This window comes from Mercurialis annua, linkage group LG5 (assembly GCF_937616625.2).
Source record: "Mercurialis annua linkage group LG5, ddMerAnnu1.2, whole genome shotgun sequence".
In the NCBI taxonomy this organism is placed as follows: domain Eukaryota; kingdom Viridiplantae; phylum Streptophyta; class Magnoliopsida; order Malpighiales; family Euphorbiaceae; genus Mercurialis; species Mercurialis annua.
In genome coordinates this window covers 24,519,833-24,543,393 of record NC_065574.1, presented here as the reverse complement: position 1 = coordinate 24,543,393, position 23,561 = coordinate 24,519,833, and positions in this window count along the sequence as shown.

Genomic DNA, 23,561 nt, shown 5'->3' with positions numbered 1-23,561 from the left:
ATGAATCCAATCTCGTCCCAAAAGAGCTTGGTAGCTGGCTGATGAATTTACAACAAAGAACGCCGATAGGGAAGTTTTGCTCCCTACAGTTACCTCTACTGGGAGAACACCAATAGTTTTTGTGAGCTCTCCAGTAAAGGCAGACACACTAACCTCTGTAGAGATGAGATCTTCTGTAGTTTTTCCTAGAGGTTGTAGCATGTTGAATGGCATAATATTCACAGCAGAACCATTATCAATCAAGACTCTGGAGGTTGGTCTGCCATTGAAGTGAGCCTTTATGTACAAAGGCTTAATATGCTTGGTCATTGCCTCTGCAGGTTTGTCAAAAATCACCCTCTTTGGTCCACCATTTGCAGCTTCTTGTATGGTGACCTGGCTGCGACACTTATCTTTTGGAGGTTTGGATACCTCCTCTCTCTGAATTTCTTCTACTTCCTCAGAGTTGTCAGGACCTTTGAAATCACTTGGAAGAATCAAGGAGAAAGCATTACAAGTGAGGGGAATCTCAATTTCACCCACTCTGATGGATCTCTTCTTATCACCTTCTGTGTCTGATTCTGAGTCGCCATTCTCTAGAGATCTCCTCTGAAATTTGCCGCTTTCCTTAACTGGTGGAGTGTCATCAGTATCCTCTTTCAAGAGGTTGTTTAGTCTCATGCCCTCCTTTAGGATTTCCTCATCCACGAGATCATCCAACTCCATGTCGTCTTCTAGGAGATCATCTAAGTTCATGCCATCTCCTGCAAATTCTCCTTCAAGAAAAGCTTCCAACTCCATATCCGAAATTTCCTTCTTCGAAGGCACGTGGGAAGTTTTATTTTTCACTTCCACTGCCTCTGAAGATTTTTGGCTTCCAGATTGCTCTTTCTCAATTAAGATCTTCTTTGACCCCTTTTCCTCTACAACTTTTCTAGGATCTTCCAAGTGCCTGGACTGCCACTCGTTTCTTGCAGCAGCCCTCAACCTCTGGCGCCTCCTCTTCTGAGTTCTTGTTAGTGGAGGCGGAAACTTCTTGTGATAATTGGTATGCCACCTTGGACTAGGTGAGACCAATGGTGGTACCACGAATCTTTGTTCTTTTCTTCGGTTTTCAAAGGTAGAAGGAACCTCTGACTGTTTTTCCTTAAGTGCCAAAGGAGCTTTTGGCTTTTCCTCCCTAGGTGCCAAAGGAGCTTTTGGCTGTTCCTCCCTCTTCCACACGAAGGATCGCCTCTCCGGGAAGACATGCCTTTCTGGCCTCCTTTGATAGTAAGAGGCCCTGTTTTGTTTTTTCAAAAGAGGGCGGTTAGTAGAAACAAAATTATTAGAGTTTCTAGATACCTGCCTTCTTTCTCCTCTGTAATCCCGCTTTACCTCTGCTCTCCTTTCCCGTTCGAATTGCTCTCCCCTGACTCTTTGGTCATTTTGCTCCCTGATTCTGAGCTTTCTTTTTATATCTAATAACAACCTCAAGTCAAGTTCCGAGAGATCACTGGCATTCACAGACGCCACAGCCGGAAAAGGATCTTCATCTATTACCAGTGCCTCCTTTTTTTCTGGGAATTTTAAAACTCCCTTGGCAATCCTATCCTGTATAATATTTTTGAACCCCCAACATGAATTGGTTGAGTGGTTCCAGGAGTTGTGGAACTTGCAATACTCTCTGCCTTTCAACTCATCTTTTGAAGGCATTTTATGATCCGGAGGCAAAGTAATGAACTTCTCTTTCAACAGAAAATCAAAAATTTCTTCTGTTTTTGAAACCTCAAAAGTATACATAGGTTGGGCATTGGAATTCTGTTTCTTCCACCCATCAGGTGCTTTTTTAATCAACATAGGGCAGGTACATGAACCGGTGGCCGTGAGGTCGGCTACCGCGGTTTCATATGCTCCCACCTCCTGATAGTAAGTGCCCATTGCCACCTTCTTCTTGTGGCTTTCTTCTCTCAGGAGTTATTCATATTCAGAGACTTTAGCAGCTAACTCATAGAAGTCCCTGAATTCCATCCCCTGGAACTTTTTTCGGAGCTCAATGTCCAAGCCCCTCTGAGCCATTTTTACATACTCAGTTTCTGGTAGAACAATTTTACACCTGCTCCTCATTCTTTTGAAGCGGTGTATATACATGTCGGCATCCTCTCCCGACCTTTGAGAAACTCTTGACAATTCTGCTATGCAAACCTCTGGCTCTGCACGGTAAAATTGAGTATGGAAAAGCCTCTCCATCTCCTGCCATGTGAGCACTGAGTTCCTGGGCAAAGTAGCATACCAAGTAAAGGCAGTACCTGTTAAAGAATTTGGAAATAATCTCAGCTTGAAATTTTCAATGTTATCTAGGTTGGCCAAGACCCCACATTGAATTGTGAATTTCGCCACATGCTCAATGGTGGAGTGGCCATCCTCTCCAGAGAATAAAGAGAAGTTAGGAATTTTATAGCCTCTAGGGTAAGGATTCTCCCTGTCAATGACATCTGGATAAGGCTTGTGAAATTGCGGTCGGTCAATCTGCCTTAGACCTGGACCATACAACTCCTGAATTGCTTCTCTTACAGCCTCCATGTCTAGTTGCCTTCCCAAAGGTTGGGGTGGCACCTGAGGCTGATTTCTCTCTTGGGGCATGTAATTGCCCCCCGTGCCCGGAGGTTGAGTGTAATTTTGATTAACCTCTAGGTCGTCCGAAGTCGGACAATTAGCACCTGCATTAAACGGCCTGGAATTCCGGCCAGTTTGATTATTAGTTTTAAAAGAATTAAAATACACAGGTTCATCTCTTTTGTGAGGAGGAACGTACCTTTCTTCAGAGGGCGGGTTTAAGATTGGCACATGACTAGTGCTCCCAATCTCCTGGATTCCTCCAGATGGCTGCCCCCCGTGTCCCTTAGGATCTTGTTTGGCCGTATTAACAGCCTCTGGTACATCACCACCATGAGATGACACTTTGACAGCAACTATCAATTCTGCCAAATAGCGTTCCATTTCGAACTGCTTCTTATCCATCACCTCATGTTTCTTGGTCAACTCGGCTTGTGCTTGGTTAAAGCTAGCCTGAGTCTGTTTCATGTCTAACATGGCTTTTGACAGCATGTCTAAAGCCTCTACTAATCTTGGCTCAGAATTTCGCCGAGTTGGTGTCTGTTGCTCTCCAAAGCCAGGAGGCACATCATCACTCGCCTCTCCTAGAGGCAAATTTTCTTTTTCAATGCTTCTGACCATGTGAGCCACATAGTCTCCATGTCCTACATTTGTAGTAGTAGGATCATCCACTGTATCCTGGGATACAATAACATCTTTTCCTTTTTCACTTCGAGTTCTAGCCATAACTCTTAGTGTCCCACTGGGCGTGCCAAAAATTGTTACTGGCGTTTTGCGTTCGTAACAACAAGCGTGTGAAATGCAGGCGTGCCAGGAAGCGGATTCCAAAATGTAACTTAACTTCTTAAACGAGCGATTGGGGTTTGGTTAACCTTATAACAAGTACTCCAATCAAGTAATGCTAAAACAAAGAAATTCAACTGTAAATATGTTTACTAATTGAATGAAATGAAAATACAAGTGTTTGAGTAGAAATTGCAGAAGTTCAATCGTAAAGTTCTTTACTGATTGAAGAAAATTGAGAATGCTAAGTGTTGAGTGTTTTTGCCTTTGGGCTGGTTTTTGTTGGATTTGATCGGGGGTTGCAAATTGGCTGCTCTTCTCTTATTTATAGCTTCATCATTTGAAAACTGCTGCTTCATGTACCAACTGCACACGTTCTTCCCCACCTTCAGGAACTGCCAATCGTGTCTTTACTTCTGTTGCACGTGCTTTTTAACTTCTTTTCTTCTGGAATGGAGTTCTTGGGCTTATGGGCCATTTAAATTAATATTTAATGGCCATCTCAAATTTGGGCTTGATCTTCTGCAACTGGGCTTGGACTTTTTGAATTAGCTTCTGGAGTAGTCAACCTCTAGAAATCAACCTTTAGAAACCAACCTTTAGAAATCAACTTCTGTCAACATTAGTCAACCTCTAGAAATCAACCTTTAGAAACCAACCTTTAGAAATCAACTTCTGAAGTCAACATTAGTCTCTAGAAATCAACCTTTAGAAATCAACTTCTGAAGTCAACATTAGTCAACCTCTTTTATCTTTTGAAAAGAATAGGGGCTTTATGGCCTTTAAGCCATATTTTTAATTTTTGTGCAAACACAAACCCAAACGTTTCACCATTTTAGCAATTTAAGCAAATGTTTACAAACGTTACGTAACAAATCCAAACGTTTAAAACGTTAAGAAACAAATCCAAACGTTTAAAACGATACGAAACAAATCCAAACGTTTCACCTTTTTAGCGATTTAAGCAAACGTTTACACACGTTACAAAACAAATCCAAATGTTTACAAACGTTATGAAACAAATCAAAACGTTGCACCTTTTTGGAAATTTAAGCCAAACGTTTACAAACGTTACGAAACAAATCCAAACGTTTCCGCTTTTTTGTAATTTAAGCCAAACGTTTACAAACGTTAAGAAACAAATCCAAACGTTTAAAAAGTTACGAAACAAATCAGAACGTTTAAAACGTTAAGAAACCAATCCAAACGTTTAAAACAATGCAAAATAAATGCACAAGTTTCACCTTTTTAGCGATTTAAGCAAACGTTTACAAACGTTACGGAACAAATCCAAATGTTTCACCTTTTTAATGATTTAAGCAAACATTTACAAACGTTACCAAACAAATCCAAACGTTTACAAACGTTACGAAACAAATCCAAACGTTGCACCTTTTTGGAAATTTAAGCCAAACGTTTACAAACATTACGAAACAAATCCAAACGTTTACAAACGTTAAGAAACAAATCCAAACGTTTCACCATTTTAGCGAATTAAGACAAACGTTTACAAACGCTACGAAAAAAATCCAAACGTTTCACCTTTTTAGCGATTTAAGCCAAATGTTTAAAACGTTACAAAACCAATCCAAACGTTTAAAATGTTACGAAACCAATCCAAACTTTTCACCTTTTTAGCGATTAAGCAAACGTTTACAAACGTTAGGAAACAAATCCAAATGTTTCACCTTTTTAGCGATTTAAACCAAACGTTTACAAACATTACAAAACAAATCCAAACGTTTCAAACGTTACGATACAAATCAAAATGTTTAAAATGTTACGAAACTAATCTAAACGTTTAAAACATTTCGAAACTAATCTAAACGTTTAAAACAATACGAAACAAATCCAAAGTGTTTCACCTTTTTCGCGATTCAAGCAAACGTTTACAAACGTTACGAAACAAATCCAAATGTTTAGAAACGTTACGAAACAAATCCAAGCGTTACCCCTTTTTGGAAATTTAAACTAACCATTTACAAACGCTACGAAACAAATCAAAACGTTTCCGCTTTTTAGCTATTTAAGCCAAACGTTTACAAACGTTAAGAAACAAATCCAAACGTTTAAAACGTTACGAAACAAATCAGAACGTTTTAAACATTAACAAAGCAATCCAAACGTTTAAAACGATGCGAAACAAATGTACACGTTTCACCTCTTTAGCGATTTAAGCAAACGTTTACAAACATTACGAAACAAATCCAAACGTTTCACCTTTTTAGCCATTTAAGCCAAACATTTACAAACGTTTCAAAACCAATAAAAGATTTCACCTTTTTAGCGATTTAAGCCAAACCTTTAAAACGTTATGAAAACAATCCAAACATTTCACCCTTTTAGCGATTTAAGCCAAACATTTACAAACATTACGAAACAAATCCAAACGTTTCACGTTTTTAGCGATTTAAGCCAAACATTTAAACAATTACGAAACCAATCCAAACATATAAAACGTTACGAAACAAATCCAAACGTTTCACCTTTTTAGCGAATTAATCCAAACGTTTACAAACGTTACGAAACAAATCCAAACGTTTCACCTTTTTAGCGATTTAAGCCAAACGTTTACAAACATTACGAAACCAATCCAAACATTTCACCTTTTAAGCGATTTATGCCAAACGTTTCAAAAGTTACGATACAAATCCAAATGTTTCAAACGTTACGAAACTAATCTAAACGTTTAAAACAATACGAAACAAATCCAAAGTGTTTCACCTTTTTAGCGATTTAAGCAAACGTTTACAAACGCTACGAAAGAAATCAAAACGTTTACAAACGTTACGAAACAAATCCAAATGTTGCACCTTTTTGGAAATTTAAGCCAAACATTTACAAACGCTAGGAAAAAAATCCAAACGTTTCCGCTTTTTAGCGATTTAAGCCAAACGTTTACAAACGTTAAGAAACAAATACAAAAGTTTAAAACGTTACGAAACAAATCAGAACGTTTAAAACATTAAGAAAGCAATCCAAACGTTTAAAACGACACGAAACAAATGTACACGTTTCACCACTTTAGCTATTTAAGGAAACGTTTACAAACATTATGAAACAAATCCAAGCGTTTCACCTTTTTAGCCATTTAAGTCAAACATTTACAATCGTTACAAAACAAATAAAACGTTTCACCTTTTGAGCAATTTAAGCCAAACCTTTAAAACATTACGAAACGAATCCCAACGTTTCACCTTTTTAGCGATTTAAGCCAAACGTTTACAAAAATTACAAAACAAATCCAAATGTTTCACCTTTTTAGCGATTTAAGCCAAACATTTAAAGCATTACAAAACCAATCCAAACGTATAAAACGCTACGAAACAAATCCAAACGTTTCACCTTTTTAGCGATTTAATCCAAACGTTTACAAACGTTACGAAACAAATCCAAACATTTCACCTTTTTAGCGATTTAAGCCAAATGTTTACAGACGTTACGAAACAAATCCAAACATTATACCCTTTTAACGATTTTAAGCTAAATGTTTTCAAACGTTACGAAACAAACCCAAACGTTTCACCTTTTTAGCAATTTAAGCAAATGTTTACAAACGTTACGTAACAAATCCAAACGTTTAAAACGTTAAGAAACAAATCCAAACGTTTAAAACGATACGAAACAAATCCAAACGTTTCACCTTTTTAGCGATTTAAGCAAACGTTTACACACGTTACAAAACAAATCCAAATGTTTACTAACGTTATGAAACAAATCAAAACGTTGCACCTTTTTGGAAATTTAAGCCAAACGTTTACAAACGTTACGAAACAAATCCAAACGTTTCCGCTTTTTTGTAATTTAAGCCAAACGTTTACAAACGTTAAGAAACAAATCCAAACGTTTAAAAAGTTACGAAACAAATCAGAACGTTTAAAACGTTAAGAAACCAATCCAAACGTTTAAAACAATGCAAAATAAATGCACAAGTTTCACCTTTTTAGCGATTTAAGCAAACGTTTACAAACGTTACGGAACAAATCCAAATGTTTCACCTTTTTAATGATTTAAGCAAACATTTACAAACGTTACCAAACAAATCCAAACGTTTACAAACGTTACGAAACAAATCCAAACGTTGCACCTTTTTGGAAATTTAAGCCAAACGTTTACAAACATTACGAAACAAATCCAAACGTTTACAAACGTTAAGAAACAAATCCAAACGTTTCACCATTTTAGCGAATTAAGACAAACGTTTACAAACGCTACGAAAAAAATCCAAACGTTTCACCTTTTTAGCGATTTAAGCCAAATGTTTAAAACGTTACAAAACCAATCCAAACGTTTAAAATGTTACGAAACCAATCCAAACTTTTCACCTTTTTAGCGATTAAGCAAACGTTTACAAACGTTAGGAAACAAATCCAAATGTTTCACCTTTTTAGCGATTTAAACCAAACGTTTACAAACATTACAAAACAAATCCAAACGTTTCAAACGTTACGATACAAATCAAAATGTTTAAAATGTTACGAAACTAATCTAAACGTTTAAAACATTTCGAAACTAATCTAAACGTTTAAAACAATACGAAACAAATCCAAAGTGTTTCACCTTTTTTGCGATTCAAGCAAACGTTTACAAACGTTACGAAACAAATCCAAATGTTTAGAAACGTTACGAAACAAATCCAAGCGTTACCCCTTTTTGGAAATTTAAACTAACCATTTACAAACGCTACGAAACAAATCAAAACGTTTCCGCTTTTTAGCTATTTAAGCCAAACGTTTACAAACGTTAAGAAACAAATCCAAACGTTTAAAACGTTACGAAACAAATCAGAACGTTTTAAACATTAACAAAGCAATCCAAACGTTTAAAACGATGCGAAACAAATGTACACGTTTCACCTCTTTAGCGATTTAAGCAAACGTTTACAAACATTACGAAACAAATCCAAACGTTTCACCTTTTTAGCCATTTAAGCCAAACATTTACAAACGTTTCAAAACCAATAAAACATTTCACCTTTTTAGCGATTTAAGCCAAACCTTTAAAACGTTATGAAAACAATCCAAACATTTCACCCTTTTAGCGATTTAAGCCAAACATTTACAAACATTACGAAACAAATCCAAACGTTTCACGTTTTTAGCGATTTAAGCCAAACATTTAAACAATTACGAAACCAATCCAAACATATAAAACGTTACGAAACAAATCCAAACGTTTCACCTTTTTAGCGAATTAATCCAAACGTTTACAAACGTTACGAAACAAATCCAAACGTTTCACCTTTTTAGCGATTTAAGCCAAACGTTTACAAACATTACGAAACCAATCCAAACATTTCACCTTTTAAGCGATTTATGCCAAACGTTTCAAAAGTTACGATACAAATCCAAATGTTTCAAACGTTACGAAACTAATCTAAACGTTTAAAACAATACGAAACAAATCCAAAGTGTTTCACCTTTTTAGCGATTTAAGCAAACGTTTACAAACGCTACGAAAGAAATCAAAACGTTTACAAACGTTACGAAACAAATCCAAATGTTGCACCTTTTTGGAAATTTAAGCCAAACATTTACAAACGCTAGGAAAAAAATCCAAACGTTTCCGCTTTTTAGCGATTTAAGCCAAACGTTTACAAACGTTAAGAAACAAATACAAAAGTTTAAAACGTTACGAAACAAATCAGAACGTTTAAAACATTAAGAAAGCAATCCAAACGTTTAAAACGACACGAAACAAATGTACACGTTTCACCACTTTAGCTATTTAAGGAAACGTTTACAAACATTATGAAACAAATCCAAGCGTTTCACCTTTTTAGCCATTTAAGTCAAACATTTACAATCGTTACAAAACAAATAAAACGTTTCACCTTTTGAGCAATTTAAGCCAAACCTTTAAAACATTACGAAACGAATCCCAACGTTTCACCTTTTTAGCGATTTAAGCCAAACGTTTACAAAAATTACAAAACAAATCCAAATGTTTCACCTTTTTAGCGATTTAAGCCAAACATTTAAAGCATTACAAAACCAATCCAAACGTATAAAACGCTACGAAACAAATCCAAACGTTTCACCTTTTTAGCGATTTAATCCAAACGTTTACAAACGTTACGAAACAAATCCAAACATTTCACCTTTTTAGCGATTTAAGCCAAATGTTTACAGACGTTACGAAACAAATCCAAACATTATACCCTTTTAACGATTTTAAGCTAAATGTTTTCAAACGTTACGAAACAAACCCAAACGTTTCACCTTTTTAGCAATTTAAGCAAATGTTTACAAACGTTACGTAACAAATCCAAACGTTTAAAACGTTACGAAACAAATCCAAACGTTTAAAACGATACGAAACAAATCCAAACGTTTCACCTTTTTAGCGATTTAAGCAAACGTTTACACACGTTACAAAACAAATCCAAATGTTTACAAACGTTATGAAACAAATCAAAACGTTGCACCTTTTTGGAAATTTAAGCCAAACGTTTACAAACGTTACGAAACAAATCCAAACGTTTCCGCTTTTTTGTAATTTAAGCCAAACGTTTACAAACGTTAAGAAACAAATCCAAACGTTTAAAAAGTTACGAAACAAATCAGAACGTTTAAAACGTTAAGAAACCAATCCAAACGTTTAAAACAATGCAAAATAAATGCACAAGTTTCACCTTTTTAGCGATTTAAGCAAACGTTTACAAACGTTACGGAACAAATCCAAATGTTTCACCTTTTTAATGATTTAAGCAAACATTTACAAACGTTACCAAACAAATCCAAACGTTTACAAACGTTACGAAACAAATCCAAACGTTGCACCTTTTTGGAAATTTAAGCCAAACGTTTACAAACATTACGAAACAAATCCAAACGTTTACAAACGTTAAGAAACAAATCCAAACGTTTCACCATTTTAGCGAATTAAGACAAACGTTTACAAACGCTACGAAAAAAATCCAAACGTTTCACCTTTTTAGCGATTTAAGCCAAATGTTTAAAACGTTACAAAACCAATCCAAACGTTTAAAATGTTACGAAACCAATCCAAACTTTTCACCTTTTTAGCGATTAAGCAAACGTTTACAAACGTTAGGAAACAAATCCAAATGTTTCACCTTTTTAGCGATTTAAACCAAACGTTTACAAACATTACAAAACAAATCCAAACGTTTCAAACGTTACGATACAAATCAAAATGTTTAAAACGTTACGAAACTAATCTAAACGTTTAAAACGTTTCGAAACTAATCTAAACGTTTAAAACAATACGAAACAAATCCAAAGTGTTTCACCTTTTTCGCAATTCAAGCAAACGTTTACAAACGTTACGAAACAAATCCAAATGTTTAGAAACGTTACGAAACAAATCCAAACGTTACCCCTTTTTGGAAATTTAAACTAACCATTTACAAACGCTACGAAACAAATCAAAACGTTTCCGCTTTTTAGCTATTTAAGCCAAACGTTTACAAACGTTAAGAAACAAATCCAAACGTTTAAAACGTTACGAAACAAATCAGAACGTTTAAAACATTAACAAACCAATCCAAACGTTTAAAACGATGCGAAACAAATGTACACGTTTCACCTCTTTAGCGATTTAAGCAAACGTTTACAAACATTACGAAACAAATCCAAACGTTTCACCTTTTTAGACATTTAAGCCAAACATTTACAAACGTTTCAAAACCAATAAAACATTTCACCTTTTTAGCGATTTAAGCCAAACCTTTAAAACGTTATGAAAACAATCCAAACATTTCACCCTTTTAGCGATTTAAGCCAAACATTTACAAACATTACGAAACAAATCCAAACGTTTCACGTTTTTAGCGATTTGAGCCAAACATTTAAACAATTACGAAACCAATCCAAACATATAAAACGTTACGAAACAAATCCAAACGTTTCACCTTTTTAGCGAATTAATCCAAACGTTTACAAACGTTACGAAACAAATCCAAACGTTTCACCTTTTTAGCGATTTAAGCCAAACGTTTACAAACATTACGAAACCAATCCAAACATTTCACCTTTTAAGCGATTTATGCCAAACGTTTCAAACGTTACGATACAAATCCAAATGTTTAAAACGTTACGAAACTAATCTAAACGTTTAAAACAATACGAAACAAATCCAAAGTGTTTCACCTTTTTAGCGATTTAAGCAAACGTTTACAAACGCTACGAAAGAAATCAAAACGTTTACAAACGTTACGAAACAAATCCAAATGTTGCACCTTTTTGGAAATTTAAGCCAAAACATTTACAAACGCTAGGAAAAAAATCCAAACGTTTCCGCTTTTTAGCGATTTAAGCCAAACGTTTACAAACGTTAAGAAACAAATACAAAAGTTTAAAACGTTACGAAACAAATCAGAACGTTTAAAACATTAAGAAAGCAATCCAAACGTTTAAAACGACACGAAACAAATGTACACGTTTCACCACTTTAGCGATTTAAGGAAACGTTTACAAACATTATGAAACAAATCCAAGCGTTTCACCTTTTTAGCCATTTAAGTCAAACATTTACAATCGTTACAAAACAAATAAAACGTTTCACCTTTTGAGCAATTTAAGCCAAACCTTTAAAACATTACGAAACGAATCCCAACGTTTCACCTTTTTAGCGATTTAAGCCAAACGTTTACAAAAATTACAAAACAAATCCAAATGTTTCACCTTTTTAGCGATTTAAGCCAAACATTTAAAGCATTACAAAACCAATCCAAACGTATAAAACGCTACGAAACAAATCCAAACGTTTCACCTTTTTAGCGATTTAATCCAAACGTTTACAAACGTTACGAAACAAATCCAAACATTTCACCTTTCTAGCGATTTAAGCCAAATGTTTACAGACGTTACGAAACAAATCCAAACATTATACCCTTTTAACGATTTTAAGCTAAATGTTTTCAAACGTTACGAAACAAACCCAAACGTTTCACCTTTTTAGCAATTTAAGCAAATGTTTACAAACGTTACGTAACAAATCCAAACGTTTAAAACGTTAAGAAACAAATCCAAACGTTTAAAACGATACGAAACAAATCCAAACGTTTCACCTTTTTAGCGATTTAAGCAAACGTTTACACACGTTACAAAACAAATCCAAATGTTTACAAACGTTATGAAACAAATCAAAACGTTGCACCTTTTTGGAAATTTAAGCCAAACGTTTACAAACGTTACGAAACAAATCCAAACGTTTCCGCTTTTTTGTAATTTAAGCCAAACGTTTACAAACGTTAAGAAACAAATCCAAACGTTTAAAAAGTTACGAAACAAATCAGAACGTTTAAAACGTTAAGAAACCAATCCAAACGTTTAAAACAATGCAAAATAAATGCACAAGTTTCACCTTTTTAGCGATTTAAGCAAACGTTTACAAACGTTACGGAACAAATCCAAATGTTTCACCTTTTTAATGATTTAAGCAAACATTTACAAACGTTACCAAACAAATCCAAACGTTTACAAACGTTACGAAACAAATCCAAACGTTGCACCTTTTTGGAAATTTAAGCCAAACGTTTACAAACATTACGAAACAAATCCAAACGTTTACAAACGTTAAGAAACAAATCCAAACGTTTCACCATTTTAGCGAATTAAGACAAACGTTTACAAACGCTACGAAAAAAATCCAAACGTTTCACCTTTTTAGCGATTTAAGCCAAATGTTTAAAACGTTACAAAACCAATCCAAACGTTTAAAATGTTACGAAACCAATCCAAACTTTTCACCTTTTTAGCGATTAAGCAAACGTTTACAAACCTTAGGAAACAAATCCAAATGTTTCACCTTTTTAGCGATTTAAACCAAACGTTTACAAACATTACAAAACAAATCCAAACGTTTCAAACGTTACGATACAAATCAAAATGTTTAAAACGTTACGAAACTAATCTAAACGTTTAAAACGTTTCGAAACTAATCTAAACGTTTAAAACAATACGAAACAAATCCAAAGTGTTTCACCTTTTTCGCGATTCAAGCAAACGTTTACAAACGTTACGAAACAAATCCAAATGTTTAGAAACGTTACGAAACAAATCCAAACGTTACCCCTTTTTGGAAATTTAAACTAACCATTTACAAACGCTACGAAACAAATCAAAACGTTTCCGCTTTTTAGCTATTTAAGCCAAACGTTTACAAACGTTAAGAAACAAATCCAAACGTTTAAAACGTTACGAAACAAATCAGAACGTTTAAAACATTAACAAACCAATCCAAACGTTTAAAACGATGCGAAACAAATGTACACGTTTCACCTCTTTAGCGATTTAAGCAAACGTTTACAAACATTACGAAACAAATCCAAACGTTTCACCTTTTTAGCCATTTAAGCCAAACATTTACAAACGTTTCAAAACCAATAAAACATTTCACCTTTTTAGCGATTTAAGCCAAACCTTTAAAACGTTATGAAAACAATCCAAACATTTCACCCTTTTAGCGATTTATGCCAAACATTTACAAACATTACGAAACAAATCCAAACGTTTCACCTTTTTAGCGATTTAAGCCAAACATTTAAACAATTACGAAACCAATCCAAACATATAAAACGTTACGAAACAAATCCAAACGTTTCACCTTTTTAGCGAATTAATCCAAACGTTTACAAACGTTACGAAACAAATCCAAACGTTTCACCTTTTTAGCGATTTAAGCCAAACGTTTACAAACATTACGAAACCAATCCAAACATTTCACCTTTTAAGCGATTTATGCCAAACGTTTCAAAAGTTACGATACAAATCCAAATGTTTAAAACGTTACGAAACTAATCTAAACGTTTAAAACAATACGAAACAAATCCAAAGTGTTTCACCTTTTTAGCGATTTAAGCAAACGTTTACAAACGTTACAAAAGAAATCAAAACGTTTACAAACGTTACGAAACAAATCCAAATGTTGCACCTTTTTGGAAATTTAAGCCAAACATTTACAAACGCTAGGAAAAAAATCCAAACGTTTCCGCTTTTTAGCGATTTAAGCCAAACGTTTACAAACGTTAAGAAACAAATACAAAAGTTTAAAACGTTACGAAACAAATCATAACGTTTAAAACATTAAGAAAGCAATCCAAACGTTTAAAACGACACGAAACAAATGTACACGTTTCACCACTTTAGCGATTTAAGGAAACGTTTACAAACATTATGAAACAAATCCAAGCGTTTCACCTTTTTAGCCATTTAAGTCAAACATTTACAATCGTTACAAAACAAATAAAACGTTTCACCTTTTGAGCAATTTAAGCCAAACCTTTAAAACGTTACGAAACGAATCCCAACGTTTCACCTTTTTAGCGATTTAAGCCAAACGTTTACAAAAATTACAAAACAAATCCAAATGTTTCACCTTTTTAGCGATTTAAGCCAAACATTTAAAGCATTACAAAACCAATCCAAACGTATAAAACGCTACGAAACAAATCCAAACGTTTCACCTTTTTAGCGATTTAATCCAAACGTTTACAAACGTTACGAAACAAATCCAAACATTTCACCTTTTTAGCGATTTAAGCCAAATGTTTACAGACGTTACGAAACAAATCCAAACATTATACCCTTTTAACGATTTTAAGCTAAATGTTTTCAAACGTTACGAAACAAACCCAAACGTTTCACCTTTTTAGCAATTTAAGCAAATGTTTACAAACGTTACGTAACAAATCCAAACGTTTAAAACGTTAAGAAACAAATCCAAACGTTTAAAACGATACGAAACAAATCCAAACGTTTCACCTTTTTAGCGATTTAAGCAAACGTTTACACACGTTACAAAACAAATCCAAATGTTTACAAACGTTATGAAACAAATCAAAACGTTGCACCTTTTTGGAAATTTAAGCCAAACGTTTACAAACGTTACGAAACAAATCCAAACGTTTCCGCTTTTTTGTAATTTAAGCCAAACGTTTACAAACGTTAAGAAACAAATCCAAACGTTTAAAAAGTTACGAAACAAATCAGAACGTTTAAAACGTTAAGAAACCAATCCAAACGTTTAAAACAATGCAAAATAAATGCACAAGTTTCACCTTTTTAGCGATTTAAGCAAACGTTTACAAACGTTACGGAACAAATCCAAATGTTTCACCTTTTTAATGATTTAAGCCAAACATTTACAAATGCTACGAAACAAATCCAAACGTTTCACCTTTTTTGTGATTTATGCCAAACTTAAAACGATAAAAAACCAATCCAAACGTTTCGCTTTTTTAGCGATTTAAGCCAAACGTTTACAAACATTACGAAATAAATCCAAATGTTTCACCTTTTTAGCGATTTAAGCCAAACATTTAAAACATTACGAAACCAATCCAAACGTTTAAAACGTTACGAAACAAATCCAAGCGTTTCACCTTTTTAGCGATGGAATCCAAACGTTTACAAACGTTAAGAAACAAATTCAAATGTTTCACATTTTTAGCGATTTAAGCCAAATGTCTACAAAAGTTATGAAAGAAATCCAAACGTTATACCTTTTTAACGATTTAAGCTAAACGTTTTCAAACGTTACGAAACAAACCCAAACGTTTCACCTTTTTAGCGATTTAAGCTAAATGTTTACAAACGTTACGAAACAAATCCAAACGTTTAAAACATTAGGAATAAAATCCAAACGTATAACACGTCACAAAACCAATCCAAACGTTTAAAACGATACAAAAAAATCCAACCGTTTCACCTTTTTAGCGATTTAAGCAAATGTTTACAAACGTTATGAAACGAATCCAAACGTTTGACCTTTTTAGCGATTTAATCCAAACTTTTACAAAAGTTACGAAATAAATCCAAACGTTTAACCTTTTTAGTGATCTAAGCCAAACATCTAAAACGTTACTAAACAAATCTAAACGTTTCACCTTTTTAGCGATTTACTCCAAACGTTTACAAACTTACAAAACAAATTCAAACGTTTCACATTTTCAGCGATATAAGCCAAATGTCTACAAACGTTATGAAACAAATCTAAATGTTATACCTTTTTAACGATTTAAGCTAAACGTTTTCAAACGTTACGAAACGAATCCAAATGTTTCACCTTTTTAGCGAATTAAGCAAAACATTTACAAACGTTACGAAACAAATACAAACGTTTAAAACATTAGGAAAAAAAATCCAAACGTATAATACGTCACAAAACCAATCCAAATGTTTAAAACGATACAAAACAAATCCAAGCGTTTCACCTTTTTGGCGATTTAAGCAAATGTTTACAAACGTTATGAAACGAATCCAAACGTTTGACCTTTTTAGCGATTTAAGCCAAACGTTTACAAAAGTTACGAAACAAATCCAAATGTTTCACCTTTTTAGTGATTTAAGCCAAACGTTTAAACCGGTACGAAACCAATCCAAACGTTTAAAACGATACAAAACAAACCCAAACGTTTCACCTTTTCAGCGATTTAAGCAAAACGTTTACAAACGTTACGAAACAAATGCAAACGTTTCCCCTTTTTAGCAATTTAAGCTAAACGTTTACAAACATTATGAAACAAATTCAAACGTTTCACCTTTTTAACAATTTAAGCTAAAAGTATAAAACGTTACGAAACAAATCAAAACGTTTAAAACGTTACAAAACAAATCCAAACGTTTCTCTGTTTTAGCGATTTAAGCCAAACATTTACAAACATTACGAAACAAATCCAAACGTTTCATCTTTTTAGCGATTTAAACCAAACATTTACAAACGTTACAAAACAAATCCAAATGTTTCACTTTTTTAAGCAATTTAAGCCAAACGTTTAAAAAAAGTTACGAAACAAATCCAAACGTTTATAACGTTACGTAACAAATCCAAACGTTTAAAACGTTTCGAAACCAACCCAAACATTAAACCGATACGAAACAAATCCAAACGTTTCACCTTTTTAGCGATTTAAGCAAAAACGTTTACACACGTTATGAAACAAATCCAAATGTTTCACGTTTTTAGCGATTTAAGCCAAACATTTACACACATTACAAAACAAATCCAAACGTCTAAAATATTACGAAACAAATCCAAACGTTTAAAACATTACGAAACTAATCCAAACGTTTAAAACGATACGAAACAAATCCAAACGTTTCATCTTTTTAGCGATTTAAGCAAACATTTACAAACGTTACGAAACAAATCCAAACGTTTACAAACGTTACGAAACAAATCCAAACGTTGCACCTTTTTGGAAATTTAAGCCAAACGTTTACAAACATTACGAAACAAATCCAAACGTTTACAAACGTTAAGAAACAAATCCAAACGTTTCACCATTTTAGCGAATTAAGACAAACGTTTACAAACGCTACGAAAAAAATCCAAACGTTTCACCTTTTTAGCGATTTAAGCCAAATGTTTAAAACGTTACAAAACCAATCCAAACGTTTAAAATGTTACGAAACCAATCCAAACGTTTCACCTTTTTAGCGATTAAGCAAACGTTTACAAACGTTAGGAAACAAATCCAAATGTTTCACCTTTTTAGCGATTTAAACCAAACGTTTACAAACATTACAAAACAAATCCAAACGTTTCAAACGTTACGATACAAATCAAAATGCTTAAAACGTTACGAAACTAATCTAAACGTTTAAAACGTTTCGAAACTAATCTAAATGTTTAAAACAATACGAAACAAATCCAAAGTGTTTCACCTTTTTCGCGATTCAAGCAAACGTTTACAAACGTTACGAAACAAATCCAAATGTTTAGAAACGTTACGAAACAAATCCAAACGTTACCCCTTTTTGGAAATTTAAACTAACCATTTACAAACGCTACGAAACAAATCAAAACGTTTCCTCTTTTTAGCTATTTAAGCCAAACGTTTACAAACGTTAAGAAACAAATCCAAACGTTTAAAACGTTACGAAACAAATCAGAATGTTTAAAACATTAACAAAGCAATCCAAACGTTTAAAACGATGCGAAACAAATGTACACGTTTCACCTCTTTAGCGATTTAAGCAAACGTTTACAAACATTACGAAACAAATCCAAACGTTTCACCTTTTTAGCCATTTAAGCCAAACATTTACAAACGTTTCAAAACCAATAAAACATTTCACCTTTTTAGCGATTTAAGCCAAACCTTTAAAACGTTATGAAAACAATCCAAACATTTCACCCTTTTAGCGATTTAAGCCAAACATTTACAAACATTACGAAACAAATCCAAACGTTTCACCTTTTTAGCGATTTAAGCCAAACATTTAAACAATTACGAAACCAATCCAAACATATAAAACATTACGAAACAAATCCAAACGTTTCACCTTTTTAGCGAATTAATCCAAACGTTTACAAACGTTACGAAACAAATCCAAACGTTTCACCTTTTTAGCGATTTAAGCCAAACGTTTACAAACATTACGAAACCAATCCAAACATTTCACCTTTTAAGCGATTTATGCCAAACGTTTCAAACGTTACGATACAAATCCAAATGTTTAAAACGTTACGAAACTAATCTAAACGTTTAAAACAATACGAAACAAATCCAAAGTGTTTCACCTTTTTAGCGATTTAAGCAAACGTTTACAAACGTTACGAAAGAAATCAAAACGTTTACAAACGTTACGAAACAAATCCAAATGTTGCACCTTTTTGGAAATTTAAGCCAAACATTTACAAACGCTAGGAAAAAAATCCAAACGTTTCCGCTTTTTAGCGATTTAAGCCAAACGTTTACAAACGTTAAGAAACAAATACAAAAGTTTAAAACGTTACGAAACAAATCAAAACGTTTAAAACATTAAGAAAGCAATCCAAACGTTTAAAACGACACGAAACAAATGTACACGTTACACCACTTTAGCGATTTAAGGAAACGTTTACAAACATTATGAAACAAATCCAAGCGTTTCACCTTTTTAGCCATTTAAGTCAAACATTTACAATCGTTACGAAACAAATAAAACGTTTCACCTTTTGAGCAATTTAAGCCAAACCTTTAAAACGTTACGAAACGAATCCCAACGTTTCACCTTTTTAGCGATTTAAGCCAAACGTTTACAAAAATTACAAAACAAATCCAAATGTTTCACCTTTTTAGCGATTTAAGCCAAACATTTACAAACGTTACAAAACAAATCCAAATGTTTCACTTTTTTAAACAATTTAAGCCAAACGTTTAAAAAAAGTTACGAAACAAATCCAAACGTTTATAACGTTACGTAACAAATCCAAACGTTTAAAACGTTTCGAAACCAACCCAAACATTAAACCGATACGAAACAAATCCAAACGTTTCACCTTTTTAGCGATTTAAGCAAAAACGTTTACACACGTTATGAAACAAATCCAAATGTTTCACGTTTTTAGCGATTTAAGCCAAACATTTACACACATTACAAAACAAATCCAAACGTCTAAAATATTACGAAACAAATCCAAACGTTTAAAACATTACGAAACTAATCCAAACGTTTAAAACGATACGAAACAAATCCAAACGTTTCATCTTTTTAGCGATTTAAGCAAACATTTACAAACGTCACGAAACAAATCCAAACGTGTACAAACGTTACGAAACAAATCCAAACGTTGCACTATTTTGGAAATTTAAGCCAAACGTTTACAAACATTACGAAACAAATCCAAACGTTTACAAACGTTAAGAAACAAATCCAAACATTTCACCTTTTTAGCGATTTAAGCCAAACATTTACAAACGTTACGAAACAAATCCAATTGTTTCACTTTTTTAAGCAATTTAAGCCAAACATTTAAAAAAAGTTACGAAACAAATTAAAACGTTTAAAACGTTACATAACAAATCCAAACGTTTAAAACGTTTCGAAACCAACCCAAACATTAAAATGATACGAAACAAATCCAAACGTTTCACCTTTTTAGCGATTTAAGCAAAAACGTTTACACACGTTATGAAACAAATCCAAATGTTTCACCTTTTTAGCGATTTAAGCCAAACGTTTACACACATTACAAAACAAATCCAAACGTTTAAAACATTACGAAACTAATCCAAACGCTTAAAACGACTCGAAACAAATCCAAACGTTTTAGCTTTTTAGCGATTTAAGCAAACGTTTACAAACGTTACGAGACAAATCCAAACGTTTACAAACGTTACGAAACAAATCCAAACGTTGCACCTTTTTGGGAATTTAATGCAAACGTTTACAAACATTACGAAACAAATCCAAACGTTTACAACGTTAGGAAACAAATCCAAACGTTTCACCATTTTAGCGATTTAAGTAAATCATTTACAAACGCTACGAAAAAAATCCAAATGTTTCACCTTTTGAGCAATTTAAGCCAAATGTTTATAACGTTACGAAATCAATCCAAATGTTTAAAATGTTACGAAATCAATCCAAACGTTTCACCTTTTTAGCGATTAAGCAAACGTTTACACATGTTAGGAAACAAATCCAAATGTTTCACCTTTTTAGCGATTTAAACCAAACGTTTACAAACATTACAAAACAAATCCAAACGTTTCAAATGTTACGATACAAATCAAAATGTTTTAAACGTTACGAAACTAATCTAAACGTTTAAACAATACGAAACAAATCCAAAGTGTTTCACCTTTTTAGCGATTTAAGCAAACGTTTACAAACGTTACGAAACAAATCAAAACGTTTACAAACGTAACGAAACAAATCCAAACGTTGCACCTTTTTGGAAATTTATGCCAAACATTTAAAAACGCTATGAAAAAAATCCAAACGTTTCCGCTTTTTAGCGATTTAAGCCAAATGTTTAAAACGTTACGAAACAAATCAGAACGTTTAAAACATTAAGAAAGCAATCCAAACGTTTAAAACGACACGAAACAAATGTACACGTTTCACCTCTTTAGCGATTTAAGCAAACGTTTACAAACATTATGAAACAAATCCAAGCGTTTCACCTTTTTAGCCATTTAAGCCAAACATTTACAATCGTTACAAAACAAATAAAACGTTTCACCTTTTGAGAAATTTAAGCCAAACCTTTAAAACGTTACGAAGCCAATCCCAACGTTTCACCTTTTTAGCGATTTAAGCCAAATGTTTACAAAAATTACGAAACAAATCCAAACGTTTCACCTTTTTAGCGATTTAAGCCAAACATTTAAAATATTACGAAACCAATCCAAACGTATAAAACGTTACGAAAAAAATCCAAACGTTTCACCTTTTTAGCGATTTAAGACAAATGTTTAAAACCTTCTGAAACCAATCCAAACGTTTAAAATGTTACGAAACCAATCCAAACGTTTCACCTTTTTAGCGATTAAGCAAACGTTTACACATGTTTGGAAACAAATCCAAATGTTTCACCTTTTTAGCGATTTAAACCAAACGTTTACAAACATTGCAAAACAAATCCAAACGTTTCAAACGTTACGATACAAATCAAAATGTTTAAAATGTTACGAAAATAATCTAAACGATTAAAATAATACGAAACATATCCAAAGTGTTTCACCTTTTTAGCTATTTAAGCAAACGTTGCACCTTTTTGGGAATTTAAGTCAAACGTTTACAAACGTTACTAAACAAATCGAAACGTTTACAACGTTAGGAAACAAATCCAAACGTTTCACCATTTTAGCGATTTAAGTAAAACGTTTACAAACGCTACGAAAAAAAATCCAAACGTTTCACCTTTTGAGAAATTAAAGCCAAATGTTTAAAACGTTACGAAACCAATCCAAACGTTAAAAATGTTACGAAATCAATACAAACGTTTCACCTTTTTTAGCGATTAAGCAAACGTTTACACACGTTAGGAAACAAATCCAAATGTTTCACCTTTTTAGCGATTTAAACCAAACGTTTACAAACATTACAAAACAAATCCATAAGTTTCAAATGTTACGATACAAATCAATATGTTTAAAACATTACGAAACTAATCTAAACGTTTAAAACAATACGAAACAAATCCAAAGTGTTTCACCTTTTTAGCGATTTAAGCAAACGTTTACAAACGTTACGAAACAAATCCAAACGTTGCACCTTTTTGGAAATTTAAGTCAAACATTTACAAACGCTACGAAACAAATCCAAACGTTTCCGCTTTTTAGCGATTTAAGCCAAACGTTTACAAACGTTACGAAACAAATCAGAACGTTTAAAACATTAAGAAAGCAATCCAAACGTTTACAACGACACGAAACAAATGTACACGTTTCACCTCTTTAGCGACTTAAGCAAACGTTTACAAACATTTGAGACAAATCCAAACGTTTCACCTTTTTAGCCATTTAAGCCAAACCTTTACAAACGTTTCGAAACAAATAAAACGTTTCACCTTTTTGGCGATTTAAGCCAAACCTTTAAAACGTTACGAAATCAATCCAAACGTTTCACGTTTTTAGCGATTTAAGCCAAACGTTTAAAAACATTACGAAACAAATCCAAAAGTTTCACCTTTTTAGCGATATAAGCCAAACATTTAAAACATTACGAAACCAATCCAAACGTATAAAACGTTACGAAACAAATCCAAACGTTTCACCTTTTTAGCTATTTAATCCAAACGTTTACAAACGTTACGAAATAAATCCACACGTTTCACCTTTTTAGCGATTTAAGCCAAACGTTTACAAACGTTATGAAACAAATCCAAACATTTCACCTTTTTAGCCAAACATTTACAAACTTTAGGAAACAAATCCATATGTTTCACTTTTTTAAGCAATTTAAGCCAAATATTTAAAAAAAAGTTACGAAACATATCAAAATGTTTAAAACTTTACGTAACAAATACAAACGTTTAAAACGTTTCAAAACCAACCCAAACATTAAAATGATACGAAACAAATCCAAACGTTTCACCTTTTTAGCGATTTAAGCAAAAACGTTTACATACGTTATGAAACAAATCCAAATGTTTCACCTTTTTAGCGATTTAAGCCAAATGTTTACACACATTACAAAACAAATCCAAACGTTTAAAACATTACGAAACTAATCCAAACGTTTAAAACGACTCGAAACAAATCCAAACGTTTCAGCTTTTTAGCAATTTAAGCAAACGTTTACAAACGTTACGAAACAAATCCAAACGTTTACAAACGTTGCGAAACAAATCCAAACGTTGCACCTTTTTGGGAATTTAAGTCAAACGTTTACAAACGTTACTAAACAAATCGAAACGTTTACAACGTTAGGAAACAAATCCAAACGTTTCACCATTTTAGCGATTTAAGTAAAACGTTTACAAACGCTACGAAAAAAATCCAAACGTTTCACCTTTTGAGA